Raw genomic sequence first — 20961 nt, 5'->3', positions numbered from 1 at the left:
CTCACTGCCGGGCACCTCTTCCCATTGCAAGATAAATAGATCAATTTGGCCAAACAAAACCCAAATATCGGAGAAGAAATACGAGGCTATAAGATATCATGCATAAAAGAGATCAAAGAAACTCAGATACTTTCATGGATATAAAAAGATAGATCTGGTCATAAGCTCAAAGTTCATCAATCCCAACAAACACATCACAAAAGAGTTACATCATATGGATCTCCAAGAGACCATTGTATTGAGAATCAAGGGAGAGAGAGAGATGAAGCCATCTAGCTACTAACTACAGACCCGAAGGTCTACAAAGAGGGACCAATGGAAGTGGTGAACCCCTCCGTGATGGTGTCTAGATTGGATCTGGTGGTTCTGGACTCTGCGGTGGCTAGATGAATATTTCGTCGACTCCCCTAGGGTTTTGGGAATATTTTGGTATTTATAGAGCAAAGAGGCGGTCCGGAGGGCACCTGAGGTGGGCACAACCCACCAGGGCGCACCTGGGCCTCCTGGCGCGCCCTGGTGGGTTGTCCCCTCCTTGGGACTCCCCCCATGTGCAACCAGGGCCCAACTTGTTCCTTCTGGTCCATAAAAAATCTCCGTAAAGTTTCGTGGCATTTGGACTCCATCTGATATTGATTTTCTGCGATGTAAAAAACACGGAAAAAACAGGAACATGCACTTGGCACTATGTCAATAGGTTGGTTCCAAAAGATGATATAAAATGATTATAAAACATCCAAGATTGATAATATAACAACATGAAACAATCAAAAGTTATAGATACGTTGGAGACGTGTGATACGTCTCCATCATATCTACTTTTCCAAACACTTTTGCCCTTGTTTTGGACTCTAACTTGCATGATTTGAATGGAACTAACCCAGACCGACGATGTTTTCACCACAATTGCCATGGTGTTATTTTTGTGTAGAAATAAAAGTTCTTGGAATGACCTGAAAATCAACAGAGAATATTTTTGGAATATATAAAAAATACTGGCGAAAGAATCAAGGCCAGGGGGCCCACACCCTGTCCACGAGGGTGGGGGTACGCCCCCTGCCTCGTGGGCCCCTTGACGCTCCTCCGACCTCAACTCCAACTCTATATATTCGTGTTCGGGGAGAAAAAGTTAGAGAGGAGGATTCATCACGTTTTACGATACGAACGGAGCCGCCGCCAAGCCCTAAACTCCCTCGGGAGGGCTGATCTGGAGTCCGTTCGGGGCTCCGGAGAGGGGAATCCGTCGCCATCGTCATCATCAACCTTCCTCCATCACCAATTTCATGATGGTCACCACCGTGCGTGAGTAATTCCATCGTAGGCTTGCTGGACGGTGATGGGTTGGATGAGATTTATCATGTAACCGAGTTAGTTTTTTTAGGGTTTGGTCCCTAGTATCCATTATGTTCTGAGATTGATGTTGCTATGACTTTGCTATGCTTAATGCTTGTCACTAGGGCCCAAGTGCCATGATTTAAGATCTGAACCTATTATGTTTCCATGAATATATGTGAGTTCTTGATCCTGTCTTGCAAGTCTATAGTCACCTATTATGTGTTATGATCCGTTAACCCTGAAGTGACAATAATCGGGATACTTACCAGTGATGACCGTAGTTTGAGGAGTTCATGTATTCACTAAGTGTTAATGCTTTGGTCCGGTACTCTATTAAAAGGAGGCCTTAATATCCCTTAGTTTCCAATAGGACCCTGCTGCCACGGGAGGGTAGGACAAAAGATGTCATGCAAGTTCTTTTCCATAAGAATGTATGACTATATTCAGAATACATGCCTACATTACATTGATGAATTGGAGCTAGTTCTGTGTCACCCTATGTTATAACTATTGCATGAGGAATTGCATCCGACATAATTATCCATCATTGATCCATTGCCTACGAGCTTTCACATATTGTTCTTCGCTTATTTACTTTTCCGTTGCTACTGTTACAATCACTATAAAACCAAAACTATTACTTTTCCTACTGTCACCACTACTATCATATTAGTTTGCTACTAAATACTTTGCTGCAGATATTAAGTTTCCAGGTGTGGTTGAATTGACAACTCAGCTGCTAATACTTGAGAATATTCTTTGGCTCCCCTTGTGTCGAATCAATAAATTTGGGTTGAATACTCTACCCTCGAAAACTATTGCGATCCCCTATACTTGTGGGTTATCAACATATCAGCATCCCCAACCTTAACTCCTACTTGTCCTCGAGTAGGTAAGTGATAAAAACAGAATTTTTTATGTGGAGTGTTGTTTAACAAATCATATCATATTCTTTTCTTTATATCATGGACAATTGGACTTTTATGTGATTCAAAGCAATAGTCTAGTACTCTAGTGTTGACATAATAATTTAGATACTCAAGCATATCAACAAGCAACCATGCCTTTCAAAATATCAATGCTAAAATAAGTTATCCCTACAAAATCATATAGTCTTGTCATGCTCTATCTTCTTAACACAAAGTATTTATCATGCACAACCCCGATGACAAGCCGAGCAATTGGTTCGTACTTTTTAACGCGCTTCAGCTTTTTCAACTCTCATGCAATACATGAGCGCAAGCCATGGATATAGCACTATGGGTGGAATAGAGTATGGTAATAGGGGTAAATATAGAGAGGAGAAAAAGGTAAGAAAGTCTCACATCGATGCGGCTAACCAACGGGCTATGGAGATGCCCATCAGTCGATATCAACGTGAGGAGTAGGGATTGCCATGCAACGGATGCACTAAGAGCTATAAGTGTATGAAACCTCAATATGAAAACTAAGTGGGTGTGCATCTAATCCTATAATGAAAAATTCCCGCTAGTATATGAAATTGACAACATAGGAGACTCTCCATATGAAAAACATGGTGCTACTTTGAAGCACAAGTATGGTAAAGGATACTAGCAATGCCCCTTCTCTATTTGGTTATTTTTTTTGTTTTTCTTTCTTTTTTTCTTTTTTTTGTTTTCTCTCATTGTCCGGAGCCTCATCCCGATTTGTGGGGGAATCATAGTCTCCATCATCCTTTCCTTACTAGGGCACTACTCTAAAAATGAATAATAATCATCACACTTCTATTTACATATAACTCAAAAGAAATAAAAATTACAACTCGATACCTATGACAAAATATGACTCTATACAAATGCCTCAATGATCTAGCATAACATGTATGAAAAATGATGAACAGTGGCTGAGCCACAAACACTATGTCAGCTATATGATCATGCAAAACAATATGACAATAAATGCTCAAGTCATCAAACGAAGAGGTGGAAGTTGCATATCAATATATCTCAGAATGGCCATGGAAAAGCCATAATAGGTAGGTACGGTGGCTGTTTGAAGGAAGATATAATGAGGCTTATGTATGATAGAGTGTATCATATCACGGGGTTTGGATGCACCTACGAAGTTTGCACCATGTCTCAATGTGAGAAAGGGCAATGCACGGTACCGTAGAGGCTAGCAAATTGCAAAAAGGTAAGAGTGTGTATAATCCATGGACTCACATTAGTCATAAAGAACTCATATACTTATTGCAAAAGTTTATTAGCCCTCGATGCAAAGTACTACTATGCATGCCCCTAGGGGATAGATTGGTAGGAAAAGACCATCGCTCGTCCCCGACCACCACTCATGAGGAAGACAATCAAAAATAAATCATGCTCCAACATCATAGCATAACGAGAGACTATACATGCATGCTTCGGGAGTCACAAACCTTGACACCAATATTCCTACTAGAGCATAATTACTCATCAACATAACTCACATATCACATCATCATATCTCAAAACTATTACTAAGAATCAAGTTTATTTTGTCCAATGATCTTCATGAAATTTTTCTTTTTTCTTTATCCTTCTTGGATATCTATCACTTTGGGATTAATTTTCATGTGTTGCTTTTCAATGCTCAAACAAATATAAGTGAAGATCATGAGCATAATATTTCTTTATCTCAAAATAATTTAAGTGAAGCAAGAGAGGATTTCTTCAAAGTTTTACTAACCCTCAAATAAATCTAAGTGAAGCAAGAGAGCATTTCTTCAAAAATAACAAAGCACACCGTGCTAAAAAAGATATAAGTGAAGCACTAGAGCAAGCCCATTGCTCATAATTTTTTAAGTGAAGCATAGAGAGCAATTCTAACAAGTCATGACATAATTTTGGCTCTCTCAAATAGGTGTGTCCAGCAAGAATTGATGACTTAAAACACAAAATAAAACAAGCAAATACACATATCATACAAGACGCTCCAAGCAAAACACATATCATGTGACGAATAAAAATATAGTCTCAAGTAAAATACCGATAGTTGTTGGAAGAAAGTGGGGATGCCACTCGGGGGCATCCCCAAGCTTAGTTGGGTGCTTAGTATTGGATAATAGCTTGGGATGCCGGGGCATCCCCAAGCTTAGGCTCTTACATCCTTTCTTCATCCATCGTAAGATAACCCAAAACTTGAAAACTTCAATCACACAAAACTCAACAAAGCCTTCGTGAGATCCGTTAGTATAAGAATAATAAACTACTACTATAAGTGATGTATAAAACCAATTCATATTTTGTTTTTGTATTATATCTAATGTGTTCCAACTTTTCTATGGTAAAAACTCATCAAATAAAACCATAGAGCCATCAAAATAAGCACACAACACAAAGAAAACAGAATTTGTCAAAACAGAAGAGTCTATAGCAATATGACTATTTCGAATACTTCTATAACTCCAAAAATTCTGAAAACTTAGGACGACATGAGAAATTTGTATATTGATCACTGCAAGTGGAATGGGTATTTTATCGCTCTCTCGTAAAAAATGAAAATTAATTTTGTGAGCGTAAAAGTTTCTGTTTTTCAACAAGATCAAACAACTATTGCCCAAGAGGATCCTAAAGGATTTACTTGGCACAAACACTAATTAAAACATAAAAACACAATCATAACAGTAGCATAATTGTGTTAACACAGAAGAACAGGAAGCAAAAAGCAAAAATAAATTTTGTTTATTGGGTTGCCTCCCAACAAGCGCTATAGTTTTACGCCCTTAGCTAGGCATAAATCAAGGATCTAAGTTTTGTCATCTTTGTCCAACTCTTCAATCAAACACTTAGAATCCTTCAAAGATTTAACGTAAAGACTTTAAATATAAATACTTCTAGGAGTAAATTTAAGGATTTCATTCTTGCAAAAAGGATCTCTTATCACTTCAACAAAATCAGGGTGGATACTAATCATCTTAAGATCTCCTTTATTGCTATCACTAGAAGTTGCACCCTTTTTTCTGGATCTCCTACTATTTACGGGGGTTTCCTCAATAATTTTAGTGGTAGTAAAAGCCATGCTTAGATTACTAAATATTTCTTCCAATTTATCGATCCGAGACGGACTTTCTTCTATTCTTTCATGGATTAAGGTACCCCTCTCTTTTAAAAACTTAAAAATATCGCCCGCTCTTGACCCAAGATTAGTAGAAAAATTATGCATATTTTTATGTATAATTTCTGTATGATCTTATGTGAGAATTTTCTTTTCGATAGCATTTAGTCTTTCCATAACATGGGAGGTGGCGAGCCCACTAAATTTCCCATAGCATTAAGAGCATCAAAAGGAGGACTCATTAAGAAATTTCCACTGGTAATCGTATCAAGGACGAATCTATACCAAGTGGTGATGCCAACATAAAAACAACGCAGAAGCACAATGGTAGATTGCTTACGGATAGATCTATTATGAGCATTGCAAATTCTATACCAAGCATCTTTTAAACTTTCTCCCACCTTTGTTTAAAGCTGATAACCTTGTTCTCGGGAGTGTAAGCAATAGAGGATGAGATATCGATAACGGCAAACAAGATCTCACACACACAAAAACATATCCGACAAGAAAACGGCGAACGGAAAAAGATAGGCGAATAAAACAGCAAAAAATTTGTGAAGTGGGGGAGAGGAAAATGAGAGGCAAATGGAAAATAATGTAAATTGCGAGGAGATGAGATTTGTGATTAGGAACCTGGTTATAATGAAGATCCTCACCGGCAACAGCGCCAGAAGGCATTTTGACGGGAGACTATCTTGACTTGATCCTCCCCGGCAACGGCACCAGAAATTCCTTTTGATGTCGCTTGAAGCTACGTTGGTTTTCCCCAAAGAGGAAGGGATGATGCAGCACAGCGGCGGTAGGTATTTCCCTCAGATATGAAACCAAGGTTATCGAACCAGTAGGAGAACCAAGCAACACAACGTAAACAACCCCTGCACACAAATAACAACACCTCACAACCCGACGTGTTAAAGGGATTGTCAATCCCTTTCGGGTAACGGCGCCAGAAACGGCGTGTAGACAGGAGAAAGTTGTAAATATTGATAGATCGAACGCCAAATAAAATAAATTGCAACAAGGAATTTTTGGGTTTTTGGTTTAATAGATCTGAAAATAAAAGGCAACTAAAATAGATCGCGAAGGCAAATACATGAGAAAGAAGACCCGGGGGCCGTAAGTTTCACTAGTGGCTTGTCTCGAGAAAAGTAGAAAACGGTGGGTAAACAAATTACTGTTGGGCAATTGATAGAACCTCAAATAATTATGACGATATCTAGGCAATGATCATTACATAGGCATCACGTCCAAGATTAGTAGACCGACTCCTGCGTGCATCTACTACTATTACTCCACACATCGACCGCTATCCAGCATGCATCTAGTGTATTAAGTTCATGGAAAATGGAGTAATGCAATAAGAACGATGACATGATGTAGACAAGATCCATTTATCTATATGGCGGTAGATATAGGTCTCGTCTTTTTATCCTTAGTAGCAACAATACATACGTGTCGGTTCCCTTTCTGTCACTAGGATCGAGCACTGTAAGATCACACCTACTACCGAGCACCTCTTCCCATTGCAAGATAAATAGATCAAGTTGGCCAAACAAAACCCAAATATCGGAGAAGAAATACGAGGCTTTAAGACACTACAAAAAAATACACTTCCGTGATGATACATGTTTGTCACAGTAGGTCGCATATTTTGTCATGCATGTACATCCATGAAATTTATGACAGAATCAAGATAGTCATACCTGTGGTGTCGTAGAAGTGTTCCATGACATTACCAAAATTATCATCATGGAAGTGTCCACTTCCATGACGATAAATCACGTGTCACAGAAGTGCTTTCGTCAAGGGTGACCGACACGTGGCATCCACCATAACGGAATGCCGTTAAGCTATCGGGTCCGGTTTTGGATCCGATAACCCGCTAACAGCCCCGACCAATGGGGATTTTCGACGTGTAAAATCATCATTGGCTGGAGGAAACACATGTCGGCTCACCGTTGGACAGATGTCATCCACTCATTGGACAGAAGGCGCCTATGATACGTCGACACGTGGCACGGACCAACAGAGGCCCATTCCTGTGAAAAGGCCGGCCCGTTTGACTTGGTCAAAAGGTGGCGGGCCGGCCCACAGAAAGCCTGTTAACGGCCTGTTCGCATATAGCCCATTTACAGCCTGCTAACCCAGGGCCTGTTACGACCTATCCGAATTAGGCCCAGTAGCGTCATCTGGGCCGTCCAATATGATTCGAGCCCATTTTAAGTTCCGGCCCATGTATGGCCCACGACGTCTTTCGGCCCAAAGGAGGCCCTTTGTAACTCTTGGCCCATTAATGACCCGTGGTGAAACTGGCCCGTAATGAATAGTGTATCACTTTATACCCATTAACGGCCCATTAATCCATTGGGCCGTTTGCAGCCCATGTTATCTTTCGGCCTTCTCAGGGCCCATTTAATCTTGGGCTCATTTCCAGCATTCGGTTACTTACGGCCCGTTACTGCCATTTTCTGCTTGTGGGCTTGATACGTCTCCGTCGTATCTATAATTTTTGATTGTTCCATGCCAATATTATACAACTTTCATATACTTTTGGCAACTTTTTATACTATTTTTGTGACTAACATATTGATCCAGTGCCCAGTGCCAGTTCGTGTTTGTTGCATGTTTTTTGTTTCACAGAATATCCATATCAAACAGAGTCCAAACATGATAAAAACTGACGGAGATTTTTTTTTGGAATATATATGATTTTTGGGAAGAAAAATCCACGTGAGACGGTGCCCAAGGGAGGAACGAGGCAGGGGGCACGCCCCACCCCCTGGGCGCGCCCCTGACCCTCGTGGCCACCCCGTAAGGCGGTTGGAGCCCTTCTTTCGCCGCAAGAAAGCTAATATCCGGATAGAGATCGTGTCAAAATTTCAGCCCAATTGGAGTCACGGATCTCTAGGAATAGAAGAAACGGTGAAGGGGCAGAATCTGGGAACGCAGAAACAGAGAGAGACAGAGAGACAGATCCAATCTCGGAGGGGCTCTCGCCCCTCCCGTGCCATGGAGGCCATGGACCAGAGGGGAAACCCTCCTCCCATCTAGAGAGGATGTCAAGGAAGAAGAAGAAGGAGGGGGGCTCTCTCTCCCTCGCTTCCGGTGGCACCGGAGTGCCACTGGGGGCCATCATCATCACCGCAATCTTCACCAACAACTTCACCGCCATCATGACCAACTCTTCCCCCCTCTATGCAGCGGTGTAACCTCTCTCTTACCCACTGTAATCTCTACTTTAACATGGTGCTTAACGCTATATATTATTTCGCAATGATGTATGGCTATCCTATGATGTTTGAGTAGATCCGTTTTGTCCTATGGGTTATTTGATGATCGTGATTGGTTTGAGTTGCATGTTTTATTATTGGTGTTGTCCTATGGTGCTATCCGTGTCACGCAATCATGAGGGATCCCCGCTGTAGGGTGTCGCAATACGTTCATGATTCGCTTATAGTGGGTTGCGTGAGTGACTGAAACACAAACCCGAGTAAGGGGGTTGTTGCATATGGGATAAAGAGAACTTGATGCTTTAATGCTATGGTTGGGTTTTACCTTAATGATCTTTAGTAGTTGCGGATGCTTGCTAGAGTTCCAATCATAAGTGCATATGATCCAAGTAGAGAAAGTATGTTAGCTTATGCCTCTCCCTCAAATAAAATTGCAATAATGATTACCGGTCTAGTTATCGATTGCCTAGGGAGAAATAACTTTCTCGTAACAAAAAGCTCTTTAATAAAACTAACTTAGTTGTGTCTTTATCTAAACAGCCCCTACTTTTTATTTACATGCTCTTTATTACCTTGCAACCCTATGCAACAGCACCTACAAAGTACTTCTAGTTTCATACTTGTTTCCGTAAAGCGAACGTCAAGCATGCATAGAGTTGTATCGGTGGTCGATAGAACTTGAGGGAATATTTGTTCTGCCTTTAGCTCCTCGTTGGGTTCAACACTCTTACTTATCGAAAACTATTGCGATCCCCTATACTTGTGGGTTATCAAGACCTTTTTCTGGCGCCGTTGCCGGGGAGCAATAGCATGGGCTGAATATTCTCGTGTGTGCTTGTTTGCTTTATCACCAAGTAATTTTTATTTGCTGTTCTTAGTTTTTCTTTATCTCTAGTTATGGATATGGAACACGAAATACCAAAAAAATTAGGTGTACTTGCTGCTCATGGAGACGAGGAACCTCCTAAAACCCTCGATGCTCGTTATGTGACAGATATTATGTACTACTTTGATAATCCAGAGAAAACCCCATTCAATTTGGTAATGGGAGACACGTTGGGTCAACGTGAATACTTTAGGAACTATCGCTTAACTCAAAAAGGGAAACTATTATGGGATCAAATTTATGTGTTGTATTGGTATGCTAGGCAACTATGCTTGAGATATGATTATACTTGTTGCTCTAGGATGAAGGCTCCACACCTTCTATTTTCATGCGAATTTAATGATAATGAAACCTTGGCTTCTTATGCTATAGGTATATATGATTACTATGATGTTAAACAAATAGAAGAATTTGTTGCTTTTATGGGTGCTTATGAAACTGAATCTATGTTCAAAGAATTTGGAAATCTTTATGATGCTGTTTATAGACCTGAAAATTTAGTATCCTTAAATATTGCTATGCCAATTATGAATTCAATTCTGATATTGATGCATTTATTGATAAAGTATCCGCTATCCAAGAAGAGACTAATATTTTGCAGGAGTCTATGGAAGAATAAATTGATGAAACTGTGAGCTCATTGGATGAAAAAGATGAGGAGGAGAGCGAAGAACAAAAGGAGGAAGAGCGGATTGATCACCCGTGCCCACCTTCCAATGAGAGTAACTCTTCAACTCATACATTGTTTAATTTCCCTTCGTGCTTACCGAAGGATGAATGCTATGATAATTGCTATGATCCCGTTGATTCTTTTGAAATATCCCTTTTTGATGATGCTTTCTATGCTTGTGGCCAAGATGCCAATATGAATTATGCTTATGGAGATTAACTTGCTATTGTTCCTTATGTTAAACACGAAATTGTTGCTATTGCACCCACACATGATAGTCCTATTATCTTTTTAAATTCTCCAAACTACATTATATCGGAGAAGTTTGTGCTTATTAAGGATTATATTGATGGGTTGCCTTTTACTACTACACATGATGATTTTGATGAGTATAATATGCATGTGCTTGCTGCTCCTACTTGTAATTATTATGAGAGAGGAACTATATCTCCACCTCTCTATGTTTCCCACACGATAAAATTGCAAGAAACTGTTTATACTATGCATTAGCCTTTACTATGTGTGCATGAATTGTTCTTTTATGACATGCTGATGCATAGGAAAAGAGTTAGACTTTGTCATTACATGATATACGTTTCTTTGTGCTCACTACTAAATTACAAATCATTGTTAATTAAAATTGGCTTTGATATACCTTGGGATCCGGGTGGATTCACTACTTGAGCACTATATGCCTAGCTTAATGGCTTTAAAGAAAGTGTTGCCAGGGAGACAACCTGGAAGTTTTAGAGAGTCATTTATTTCTGTTGAGTGCTTTCATATAGTTTAAAAACAACAAAAATAAAGAGGGGAACCCAAAACCTTTTCAAAAAGGAAAGTGAAAGTGAGAGAGACAAGCATTGTTGAAGTGGGAGCTAGCCTTGAACTTTGTTCATGCTCACGGAAACTTTGTGAATCTTGATTACAGAAACTTTTCAACAAAAATAATTATCCCCTTGTACAATTCCATTGTATTATAAAAATAATGTGCCAAGGTTTGCCTTTAGGATGTTTACAATGCTTGTTGGTTTGTGAGGTGCAGGACAAAAACTTTGGCTGTAGTACGCAATTTTACATTTTTTACTGGAATGTCAAATGGTTCTGATTCTTTTCGCACTGTATTTCTATGCAAATTTTTATTTTTCCTAATTTTGGAAGAATTTTTCAAGTATCAGAAGTATGGTGAATGTTCAGATTATTACAGACTGTTCTATTTTAGACAGATTCTGTTTTTGATGCATAGTTTGCTTGTTTTGATGAAACTATCAATTTATATCAGTGGATTAAGCCACGGAAAGGTTATATTACAGTAGCTATAATGGAAAAACTAAATATGAATTGGTTTGCAATAGTACTTAGAGTAGTGATTTGCTTTATTATACTAACGGATCTTACCGAGTTTTCTACTGAGTTTTGTGTGGATGAAGTGTTCGATGATCGAGAAGGTCTCGATGTGAGATGAAGGAAGAGAGGCAAGAGCTCAATCTTGGGGATGCCCGAGGCACCCCAAGTAAATATTCAAGGAGAGTCAAGCGTCTAAGCTTGGGGATGCCCCGGAAGGCATCCCCTCTTTCTTCAACAAGTACCGGTATGTTTTCGGATTCGTTTCGTTCATGCGATATGTGCAAGCTTGGAGCGTCTTTTGCATTTAGTTTTCATTTTTCTTTTATGCACGATGCTGGTATGAGATAGTCCTTGGTTGATTTATAGAATGCTCTATGCACTTCACTTATATCTTTTGAGTATGGCATTATAGAATGCTTCATGTGCTTCGCTTATATCATTTGAAGTTTGGATTGCCTGTTTCTCTTCACTTAGACAACCGCCATTTGTAGAATGCTCTTTTGCTTCACTTATAATTGTTAGAGAATGGGCATATATTTTGTAGAAAGAATCAAACTCTCGTGTTTCACTTATATGTATTTAGAGAGATGACAAGAACTGGTCATTCACATGGTTAGTCATAAAATCCTACATAAAACTTGTAGATCACTGAATATGATATGTTTGATTCCTTGCAATAGTTTTGCGATATAAAGATGGTGATATTAGAGTCATGCTAGTGGGTAGTTATGGATTGTAGAAATACTTGTGTTGAAGTTTGTGATTCCCGTAGCATGCACGTATGGTGAACCGTTATGTGATGAAGTCGGAGCATGATTTATTTATTGATTGTCCTCCTTATGAGTGGCGGTCGGGGATGAGCGATGGTATTTTCCTACCAATCTATCCCCCTAGGAGCATGCGCGTAGTACTTTGTTTCGATAACTAATAGATTTTCGCAATAAGTATGTGAGTTCTTTATGACTAATGTTGATTCCATGGATTTATACACACTCTCACCCTTCCACCATTGCTAGCCTCTCTAGTATCGCACAACTTTCGCCGGTACCGTAAACCCACCATATACCTTCCTCAAAACAGCCACCATACCTACCTATCATGGCATTTCCATAGCCAGTCCGAGATATATTGCCATGCAACTTCCATCATCATCATATACATGACTCGAGCATTCATTATCATATTGATTTGCATGATCGTAAGATAGCTAGCATGATATTTTCATGGCTTGTCCGTTTTTTGATGTCATTGCTACGCTAGATCATTGCACATCCCGGTACTCCACCGGAGGCATTCATATAGAGTCATATTTTGTTCTAGTGTCGAGTTGTAATATTGAGTTGTAAGTAAATAAAAGTGTGATGATCATCATTATTAGAGCATTGCCCCAGTGAGGAAAGGATGATGGAGACTATGGTCCCCCCACAAGTCGGGATGAGACTCCGGACTTTAAAAATAAATAAAAGAGGCCAAAGAAGCCTAAATAAAAAAATAGAGGCCAAAGAAGCCCACAAAAAAAACAAAAAACAAAAAAAAACAAAAAAATGAGAGAAAAAGAGAGAAGGGGCAATGTTACTATCCTTTTTACCACACTTGTGCTTCAAAGTAGCACCATGTTCTTCATATAGAGAGTCTCTTGAGTTATCACTTTCATATACTAGTGGGAATTTTCATTATAGAAATTGGCTTGTATATTCCGATGATGGGCTTCCTCAAATTCCCGAGGTCTTCATGAGCAAACAAGTTGGATGCACACCCACTTAGTTTTAGTTTGAGCTTTCATACACTTATAGCTCTAGTGCATCCGTTGCATGGCAATCCCTACTCACTCACATTGATATCTATTGATGGGCATCTCCATAGCCCGTTGATACGCCTAGTTGATGATAGACTATCTTCTCCTTTTTGTCTTCTCCACAACCACCATTCTATTCCACCTATAGTGCTATGTCCATGGCTCACGCTCATGTATTGCGTGAAAGTTGAAAAGGTTTGAGAACGTCAAAAGTATGAAACAATTGCTTGGCTTGTCATCGGGGTTGTGCATGATGTGAATATTTTGTGTGGCAAAGATGGAGCGTAGCTAGATAATATGATTTTGTAGGGATAACTTTCTTTGGCCATGTTATTTTGAAAAGACATGATTGCTTTATTAGTAGGCTTGAAGTATTATTGTTTTTATGTCAAATGATAGACTATTGCTTTGAATCACTCGTGTCTTAATATTCATGCCATGATTAGATATGTGATCAAGATTATGCTAGGTAGCATTCCACATCAAAAATTATCTTTTTTATCATTTACCTACTCGAGGACGAGCAGGAATTAAGCTTGGGGATGCTGATACATCTCCGTCGTATCTATAATTTTTGATTGTTCCATGCCAATATTCTACAACTTTCATATACTTTTCGCATCTTTTTATACTATTTTTGGGACTAACATATTGATCCAGTGCCTAGTGCCAGTTCCTGTTTGTTGCATGTTTTTTGTTTCGCAGAATATCCATATCAAACGGAGTCCAAATGGGATAAAAACTGACGGAGATTTTTTGGAATATATATGATTTTTGGGAAGAAAAATCCACGCGAGACGGTGCCCGAGGGAGGCACGAGGCAGGGGGCGTGCCCCACCCCCTAGGCGCGCCCCTGACCCTCGTGGTCACCCTGTAAGGCGGTTGGAGCTCTTCTTTCGCCGCAAGAAAGCTAATATCCAGATAGAGATCATGTTAAAGTTTCAGCCCAATTGGAGTTATGGATCTCCGGGAATATAAGAAACGGTGAACGGGCAGAATATGGGAACGCAGAAACAGAGAGAGACAGAGAGACAGATCCAATCTCGGAGGGGCTCTTGCCCCTCCCATGCCATGAAGGCCATGGACCAGAGGGGAAACCCTCCTCCCATCTAGGGAGGAGGTCAAGGAAGAAGAAGAAGAAGAAGGAGGGGGGCTCTCTCCCCCTCGCTTCCGGTGGCACCGGGGGCCATCATCATCACCGCAATCTTCACCGCCATCATCACCAACTCTTCCCCCCTCTATGCAGAGGTGTAACCTCTCTCTTACCCGCTGTAATCTCTACTTAAACATGGTGCTTAACACTATATATTATTTCCCAATGATGCATGGCTATCCTATGATGTTTGAGTAGATCCGTTTTGTCCTATGGGTTATTTGATGATCGTGATTGGTTTGAGTTGCATGTTTTATTATTGTTGCTGTCCTATGGTGCTCTCCGTGTCGCGCAAGCATGAGGTATCCCCGCTGTAGGGTGTCGCAATACGTTCATGATTCGCTTATAGTGGGTTGCGTGAGTGACTGAAACACAAACCCGAGTAAGGGGGTTGTTGCGTATGGGATAAAGAGGACTTGATGCTTTAATGCTATGGTTGGGTTTTACCTTAATGGTATTTAGTAGTTGTGGATGCTTGCTAGAGTTCCAATCATAAGTGCATATGATCCAAGTAGAGAAAGTATGTTAGCTTACGCCTCTCCCTCAAATAAAATTGCAATAATGATACCGGTCTAGTTATCGATTGCCTAGGGACAAATAACTTTCTCGTAACAAAAAGCTCTTTACTAAAACTAACTTAGTTGTGTCTTTATCTAAATAGCCCCTACTTTTTATTTACATGCTCTTTATTACCTTGCAACCCTATCCAACAACACCTACAAACTACTTCTAGTTTCATACTTGTTTCCGGTAAAGCGAAGTCAAGCATGCGTAGAGTTGTATCGGTGGTTGATAGAACTTGAGGGAATATTTGTTCTGCCTTTAGCTCCTCGTTGGGTTCGACACTCTTACTTATCGAAAACTATTGCGATCCCCTATACTTGTGGGTTATCAGGGCCAAATTCAGCCCATGATTATAGTTGGCCCGTTTGTGGCCCGCTAATACGTTGGGCCGTTTACATAGCGTCATCAAATACGGCCTATTAACGATGGGCCGTTATGGTCGGCCCATGAACGGACAACTCCAACTCTAGCCCATTTACGGCCATAATGCGGTCTGTTTTTGGCCCATGTTTGGCCAATCGATCATACGGCCCGTCTAAGGCCCATTGATGATACGGCCCGTAGAAGGCCCATTGTTTCTACGGCCCGTAGAAGGCCCATTGTTTCTACAGACCGTAGAAGGCCCATTGTTTCTAAGGCCCGTAGGAAGCCCAGTGCCACTACAGTAAATATGTAGCCCATGGCCTGTTAAAGGCGAGAAACTACTATAGGTTTAGACCTGCTAATGGCCCAAGATGATTATAGGCCCACGTTTTGGCCCATATGAGTAACGAGGCGGCCTGAAGACCGACAACACCGAGGTCCACTGAACCTTCCAGCCTAAATTACAGCATACCGACCAAAGAATAAACCTAGACTATACAACAAAGAAATTACGGCATATTGGGAATCAAAGTTCGCTACCTGGTAATAATAAAGCGCAACACGACCGCGGATTACATACACTGGGCATCAAAGGTCGCCACCAGTGCATATAAACACGCCGACAAAAGAATATACAAAACTGAGAGCACTTCAGAAGGCAATAGACTTGGCAAGCTCGGGCCCCGCAAGCAGCCGAACAAGCTGATGAGACCTCAGTTGTGTCAACGATAGATGCTTCATCCCTAGCTGTATGGCACCATAGTGCGCAAGGCAGTCCCCTGACATCTTCATTACATCTTTGACTTCAAGTCGGAGCTGAGCTGAAGCAAGCCTTTCCGCTTTAAGTTGAGACTGAAGAAGTCAAACTGATTGAGGCAGCGACTGCACAAAGGTTGTCTCATGCCTGCTGGTGAGTAGCTTCAACTCACTGTCTTCATCAAAACAGGACCTTGGGGTCATCTCGCTATCCTCAAGATGGTTTGGCTCACTATCTTTCCTAAAGTTCTGCCTGGCATAAGAGATACGACTCTGAAAGAGAAATAAGGAGACACATAACAGGTTTCACAATTATATAAGCAAATAAATGGATCTGTTCTGCATAAGGAACATGTTTTTAGAACTACAATCTAAAACTGGTAGTTGTTGCAAACATCCAATCATGATGTAAACAGCAGTGGAGGAAATGATGCCTATCCAAATCTATACTAGAACAAAGTTTGAAGGCTTGAGAAGGATGAACTTACATTACATGTTAACACGGGGTGGACAAAGCCCTTCTCCATGTTGATGAAAAGATAATTCAATAAATTCCCCAAAGAAAATTCTTTATAAGTGTTGCCATTATTCTACATTTTGCAAAGAGTAAATATAGATCAAATAATATTGGAAGAAATAGAGGATAATGAATCTCAGGTGCAGAATGACGATACATAATCAAATAGTAATTAATTACGTGCAACATTACAAGGCAAAAGGTACTAACAAGAGGAATGCAGACATCAACGTGTGCAGTGGCAATGGCTTTATTCAACATTTTGGTAAGAGTAAATGTAGATATGATAATTTGGAGAAAGTGGAGGGCAGGGCAGATAAGATGCAGAGTAATGCTAGACAATCAACTATCTCGCGATGCATGTACAATAATACCACCATAGTCCGTTATTTGTTGTCGCTCAAATGGATGTATCTAGCACTATTAAGTTCTAAATACATCCAATTGATCAACAATTAATTCGATACAGAGGGAGTCATGACAACATGTACTTACATGAGCAATCCAAAACTTCACAACCATTGTGTTAATTCTACATTTATCTAAGAGTAAATATAGATCTTATAATTTCAAGCAAAGGAAGGATAAAGAAGCGAACATTTACAGTGATGCTACGTAATCAAACATCAATGAGTGTAAGTATGCTGACAAAGGGCAAGAGGTACTGACAAGAGCAATGCAGAGCCCAGTACTGACAAGAGCAATGCAAAGCAAGGAGATTCATATGAAATTAGTTTTCATACAAGAGAGAAGGTAAGGCACATGCAGAAATTTAGGAGTTCAAATTTTGAATTGATATCATAGACAGTACCTGACGCTGGGCTCTCAGGAGTTCTAATAGGGGTTTGGCCACTAGAGTAGGGGTAAAGTCTATTACAGTTGGGCCTGTGTTTTCTGTGGCTCCTGATCTATCTGATTTAACAGGTATCACTACCTTTTCCATGTACTCCTTGAGGATTTGCAATCACCCTCTTCCTTTTGGACATCTATTACGAAAAAACAACATTTGACTGGAAAAACATAGTATGACGACACATGGAATAGGTACAGAAAATGGATAGGTATGGCATATACTCATATATGATGCTTAAACTAAGAAGATGGTGTAACAAAGTAGAAGTAATTCAAGAGGTCAGATGCAAAATATGTGCGACCAATACAACCTTGCCAAGTTAGAGCGTGCACCTTGATGGGTGAATAAGATAGGCCATCCTCCACCATGCCAAGTTTGTTAGCCAGTGGGTCGTTCCGCAATATTCCTCTCGCGCGCCCATTCTCATATTCATTTTGATAATGTTCAATACCTGAAATGCATGAAAACATAAAAACAAGTGAGATTATCTTTGAAGTGATTCTAATCCAATACTTCCTCCCTGTAAACCCCTTTGTGCTATCTCTGCAATTCTTCTAAGAGGTGACATGCATGCTGTAATTTGGTGTGTGCATTAATATAATGTGGCCTACTACTCAAAATATGAGAGCTCCAGAAGTGATGATACTTCGCAGATGACAGCTTCAACATATAGTAAAGAAGAACAAGTCAACCTGACCTGACAGATTCAAAATATACTAAGGGAGAATAACTCGACCTGACCAGTCGACCGCAAGAGAAGAGGATCATCTTAAAGAAGAGCAGAAGAGCAAGCAGATTGAAGATATTACAAGTCTTTCTATACAATGTCGGTTGGCCACCCATGATGAACGAGAGCGCACAGAGAAATATTATTCCTTCCGGTCTCTCCATATGTGGCTCACATGCATTTCGAAACTAAAGTAGGAACATTTAGCTGACCAATTAAACATCTCTCAGTTTTACTAATATCATCATAATATCAGATTTGAATTTGTACAACTAAGCTTGTTTAGCTCGATGGGTGGAGCAGTGCTATTACGACACGAACCACGTAGGCTGATCGTGGTCATCATAAAATGGGGAAACCGTAAGCATGATGAGTATAGTGTTGACCATGGTAGTGGGATGGCAGATCTGAAGCTGCAAACTGCGCAAAGGGTAGTTAGCAACCGATATTTGCTTTGAAATAACAACTAAGATTTGGTATGAACAAGAAAGTACAGTCAACAAGATGTGTCTGTTAACTAATATCAATATCATATCACAATCGTATTTGAACAACTAAGCTTTGGAATTTTGAGTGTTGTGTTGTTTAGCTTGAAGGGTGGAGTAATGCTAGTATGACAGAAAGCACCTACGCAGATCATAGTAGAGTAGATAAAAGGGGAAAACCCTAAGCATCAAGAGTAAAATCAGGAAAGTGGAACTAGCTGGACCAGTGGGTGGCGCACATGCTTTTTGAAACGAATATAGGAACATTAGGTGACCAATTAAATGTTCTCTGTTTTAGTAATATGAGAATCATATCAGATTCGTATTTCAACACGTAAGCTTTGGAATTATGAGTGGCATGTTGTTTCGCTTGATGTGTTGAGGTCTTGAGGAGCAGTGCTAGCACGACACGAAACAGGGAAGCACCTACGATGATCGTAGTGAATATAAAGGGGGGAAACCATAAGCTTTACGAGTATAGTGACCGTGACATGGCGGATCTGAAGGTGCAAACCGGACAAAGCTACTTCGCAACCAATGTTTGCATTCAACTAGCCACTACGATTTGGTACAGACAAGAAAAGTACAGTAAACAATTTAAGATCTATTTTCTGGGTGAGATCAATAACTTAAGCACACTAGATGATACCCCGCGCGTTGCTGCAGGATACTATAGTTCACTTGATGTGTGGAGTTAGTGTTGATACACATTGCATGACTCCAGAAAAAATAGAAGCCCGGGGTAACATTATTAAATAAAACTAACAAAGTCCCATCAGCCATTCCATCATCAGTACACTGCACTGGGAAAAAATAGTTGTACATTGCACAATTATAAGTGGGGCCAATAAGAAGAAACCAGAGTGTCCCCTATCCAACTTTCTTGTATTGATGTGTAACATAGGAAGGATGTAAGCAATATAAGTAAGCATCCTCAGTTTTATTTATAACATTTCAGTCAACAATACACGCCTTCACGGCTTGCAAATAAGATGGTTTCGCTTTGAAGACATGCCAACACTGGACAGAATATAATAAAACATAAGCTCAAAATTATTTCAAACACGCAAACATAAAAGAGATGTGTGAAAGCGGGAAATTATTAACAAAAAACTTGACCGTCATGAAAATATGAAGAAACCCAAAGGCATGGCATTTTTATGTAAGGGAAGGACCCAAAAGTTGGCTCCATTGTCTGCAATGGCGCAATTGCAAACTCAGTGAGGCACCCTTTTTGTCAGAATCAAGGTTGTAGCCTTTACACTTACATTACTTCATGCCATGCTATAAGCACTCCCTTCAAAATACTGGATAGAGGGGAAGATCACATGTCAGACACACAATAAAATTTCCGCAAAGAAGACTAAAAAAATGACCCTGTACAATCAAGTGTTAGGTTAAAACCAAACATGGAAACCATACTTGCTTCATTGTTTATTGGTAGCACTTATGGTCTTCATGATTGTACGACTTTCAGCGGTTCCCAGTAGTGTTGAATGAACATGACCTGAAAATTACCTTTAAAAAAATAATTACTTCATGGAGAATAAGTACATGCATTAGAACGAAAGTCAGTATACACATACATATGCTATCAATACATTCAACAGAGCTCACAGCTGAAAGTTTTTTTTGTGCATATTCAGAAAGCGGCAATTACATGAAAGAACAGAAAGCGAGCTATAACAAAATCTTCATACTAGAATTGGCTAAAGCACATCAATTGCAACTGACCCTTAATAAATATAATAAATTCCAAATGTAGGGAAATAATGAATATCCGCGCTAGCTTCTTTTTCATTTGATCTTTTTCCTTCTCTTTTCATCTGACATTATTCCTCTGATCAAATGAAATAGTGGCTACCTTTTTCTCAAAAAAGAAGGAACAAACACGAATGTTTATTATGGACCGATGCCAAAGCCTCGTGCATCAAAAGGGTGAGATCAAAAACATGGAAGAACAACGTTGCTCCCGGCCATCAGCCATCAGACCGCAGATAAAACTGCCATGGCCACATTCGCACGTGTCGACGTTATATGTAGCTGCAACATGGGAATACATGCATATAGATAGGCTTGCCGATGTATCGAATTTGGATGAAACTATAGTAGGAACAGTATATACCTGCAGATTAAGGTCGAGTTTTCCCATTGGGCCAGCCAGGCGAGATCGAGAAGCGATTTTCCTACTCTGATCCCCGTTTGCATGACACCCTTCCAACCGTCTTGCGAT

This window comes from Triticum urartu, chromosome 3, assembly GCF_003073215.2.
Source record: "Triticum urartu cultivar G1812 chromosome 3, Tu2.1, whole genome shotgun sequence".
Taxonomy (NCBI): Eukaryota; Viridiplantae; Streptophyta; class Magnoliopsida; order Poales; family Poaceae; genus Triticum; species Triticum urartu.
The sequence above is the reverse complement of the archived record's forward strand: the minus strand, read 5'-3'. Positions refer to the sequence as shown.